Source organism: Narcine bancroftii, chromosome 9 (genome assembly GCF_036971445.1).
Source record: "Narcine bancroftii isolate sNarBan1 chromosome 9, sNarBan1.hap1, whole genome shotgun sequence".
NCBI classification, from domain to species: Eukaryota; Metazoa; Chordata; class Chondrichthyes; order Torpediniformes; family Narcinidae; genus Narcine; species Narcine bancroftii.
The window spans coordinates 119013159-119016937 of NC_091477.1; the positions used below are offsets into that span (position 1 = coordinate 119013159).

At 46.0% G+C, this 3779-nt stretch overlaps 1 long non-coding RNA gene across 1 annotated transcript; it reads left to right on the forward strand.

The window, feature by feature from the left end:
• The first annotated feature begins 1266 nt into the window (after positions 1 to 1266).
• Positions 1267 to 1999, forward strand: LOC138743081 (uncharacterized). Its single transcript, XR_011344648.1, has 2 exons — positions 1267 to 1300; positions 1547 to 1999. It is a non-coding gene; the product is annotated as an uncharacterized lncRNA (long non-coding RNA).
• The last annotated feature ends 1780 nt before the right edge of the window (positions 2000 to 3779 follow it).

Genomic DNA, 3779 nt, shown 5'->3' on the forward strand with positions numbered 1-3779 from the left:
CCAAATTGCTGGTGTTTGGACGTCCAACATCCTGTTTCTACATTTGGATGTAACATCTGCAGCAGATGTGCCTCAGATGAAACCATGTGATACTCCTTTAGGTGAGATAGCCTGAGCATGAGTGTGCGTCACCACAATGTTGTCTACGTACTGCCCCAAGTTTTTTTTAAGACAAAGAGCATGGTAACAGGTTCTTCAGCCCATGATATTGTGCCAACTTACTTCACATAATCTAAACCTTCCCTACCTCACATCCATAAACCTCCATTTGTCTTACATCCAAGAGATTTTGAATGTCCCTTTTGTACCAGCCTCCAGCACCACCACCCCAGCAATGAGTTCCAGGCACCCACCACCCTCTGTGCTAAAAATCACCTCCAACATCTGCCCTACACTTTCCTCTGCTCACCTTAAACAGATGTCCTTTGGTATTTAATATTGTCACCCCAGGGAAAATGCTATTAGAAGGAAAATTTCTTCATGGGCATACCTCAAAGAGACTTTGCAATGGAGTAATGAAATGGAGACACATGAGACTACAAAAGGACTTAAACAAGGACGTCTGCAGATGCTGGGTTGGATTGTAATGCACAGAAGTGCTGGAGAATCTCAGCAGGTTACGCAGAATCCCTAAGAAGTAAAACAGTAATCAATGTGCTAGATGTGTGTTCGATTTTAATACATAAGGAAAGGTTGGATATCTATATGGCTGAGAGAGGTGTGGAGGGTTATGGGCCGGGTGTGGGTCAATGGGACTAGGTGGGAGCAGGTGTTCAGCATGGACTAGATGGGCAGAACTGGCCTGTTTCTGTCCTGTAATCGTTATATGGTTATATGACATTCTGGGTGCTGATGAAGGGTCCAGCCCAAAATGTTGGTTTCCCTTTACTTCCGTGCATGAGTTTCTCTGGTACATTTGTGGACAGCAAGTGCTGCTGGTACAAAATGATTAGGCAATGCCAATGGTATTGTTGCCACAAATCCCATCCTTCTCCGAAGACTGAGCCCTGTTCTCGCTGCTACCATCAGGAAAGAGGTGCAGGTCCCACAAGACTCGCACCCCCCAGGTTCAGGAACAGCTGCTCCCCCTCCACCATCAGACTCCTCAACAGCAAACTCAATCAGGGACCTACTTAAGGACTCTTTTTTTTCCCTCTCTCTACAGCACCCTCAGTTTGTTTACATTTCTTTATTTGTTTACAAGTGAGCATTGAGTCAGTTTTGGTTTTTGCACTGCCAATAAGTGGTAATTCTGCTTCGCCCACAGGAAAAAGAATCTCAGGGTTGGATGTGATGTCATGTGAGTACTCTGACAAGAAATCTGAAATTTCTGACCGCGCCTTGTCCATGACCTATCTCAGTGCACCACACATCCCCACGCAGATTTCTTAACCTCCAGATCTGAGGCAGGAACGACTCCCCAACCCAAGACAAGCTCTTCAAACCCTCAGGGGAGATCCAAATTTCCATCCCCACCACCTCCCCCACTGCACTGTAGATGCTCAAAAAAAGCATTAAGTGGTTGCATATTTTCCTCACATTTCAGATCTTCCATCGTGCCACAGTTTGCTGAGGACTACGCCCATGCTTCTGTAGATCCTGCCGTGTACAAGATGGCTTCCACAGTTGCCTTCAAAACAAAATGGCTGTCAGTGGTGTTGCAGACATCGCATTCAACGGTTTATCAAATGACTTACCCTCTCATGACTCAGCGCCTCTGCTATATTTGGGCCCTGACTAAATGACGTCAGCACTTTGATTTTGCAATTTTTTGAGAAAAATATTTTTCAATTTATTTCACCTGAAAGCACTTATCCATCAAGTTTACAGAATCAATTTAATGCAATGTTCAAGTGTACCCTTAGCAAATTAACTGTCAGCGACGAGGATGCTACGGTCACATCTGACATTAGTATCTTTGCATTCGACTTGATTTTGATCAGTAATGAGACAGTGATAATAAGTTATTGTCATTCTAATAAAGTACAAATGTACACATGCCTGAAATTCTTATTTCCTGCAGCCAAACAGGTACTTTGTGTGAGAATAAAATCTCCAATCAAGTTATTTCAGTGTAGAATGAGATAATAAATATAAAAGATAGGTTGATGAAGACCAAAAAAAGTGCCATTGCCAGAACTGTGGTGCTACTTGTGTGGACTGAGGAGAGAGAGGAGCACACTGCCCCTAGGGTCCAACTGCCTGGTCCTCATATTGACGGCTCTGTACAGATAGTGTCTTTAATTAAAATCCTGCACCATGGAGTCTGCGCCCAAGATGGTGGCACCTGTTCTCGGGAGCGGCCACGAGGAGTTGCAGACTCCGGGGGGAGCAGCCCACCAAAAATCTGGGAGAACGCCCCCACCACCACGTTGAGAAGCAGATGACTCTACAGGGCGGAGACCATAGCAGCGGACCAGTGAGGAGCTCAGTGGCTGAAGGACCCACGCAGGATACAGGCTTAAAGGACCCACGCAGGCTGCGGGCTGCTGGTGACTGGTTCATGGGAACCAGGTGTCAGAGCAGGATTCAAGAGGGTGCTGAGAGTAAGAGTGCTGAGAGGGGCTGAAGGCTTCCTGATCGTGTCAGAGGCTTGGATCTGGAATTTGGGCGGCCGAAGACTCCAAAAGGAATCTGTGCGACCGCAGAGCCTGCAGGAACACTGGAGGAAAATCCACGGAACTCACTTCCTGAGTTCCTGCAGCTTCTGTAGTTGCACAAGGCTCCAGTTCAGTCCAAACCATTGGTATCCCAAGCCCAGATCCAAACCTTTGACCTGATGAGAAAGTTTTCAGCACCCAAGGCCCTTTGGGGGCCCTGCTTTCCCTCGGCAACCTCTCGAATCCCGGCTCGAATACCTGGCTCTCGTGACCCAGGCTCCAGCACCCTGCAGCCTGGTTATAATCCTTTGACCTCAAGTAAAAGAATCTTGAAATCGTGAGAATAGAGAGAGGGAGAGAGAGAGAGTGGGAGAGAGAGGGAGAGAGAGGGAGAGAAGAAAGAGAGAGGGAGAGAGAGAAAGAGAGAGGGAGAGAGATTTATAGTTAGTGTAAGAAAAAGTTTTTTTTCAATCTTACAAATTGGTCTTTTTTGTGGTATTGAAGTAGTTTATGGTTTAGCTTGGTCAGGAGAGGTTAAAGAATCTGAAATCTGTTGGAAAAAAAATATTAGTCTTGAACCTAGAGATGCTGGACTTCAGAATTCCCAAAGGTAGCAGTGAGTAGAGGTTGTGACCAGAGAGATGGGGGTCCTTTATGATGTTGGCTGCCTTCTTGAGGCAGCGCCTCACATGCCTTCAGTGGATGGACTTGGCTAGGTTTGTCACTTCTTGGAGCCATCAGCAGTCCTGGACACTTGAACTCCCCAATCAGGCTGTGGTGCTCGCCTGATCACCTCCTCTTTGGTAACATTCATCCGCCAACAGCATCGACGAGCAGTTAACTTGCCCTTTGTGCAATCGCACGACAGTTCCCTTCAAGACAAAATATCTGCCAAATTTATCTGCCTCACCACAACCACCTGAAAAGCATTCAATGACATGTGAATTGCTTCAAAAAACTTCTGGGTGCTGTGACAAGATGGTGTGCAGCAATGGCCGGCATGTGTTATCAGTATATTTGCTAAAAACTCCCTCCTTAACACCCAATGGGTGTTCTCAGGATATTCCATGCATCCATTTATAAACAACCTTTTCCATTGCAAATGAAATGATAAGAAAGAAATTGCAGTTGGAGCTTAGACACAATAGGAACATTCTGTGTGTCACAAGTTGCTTTGAG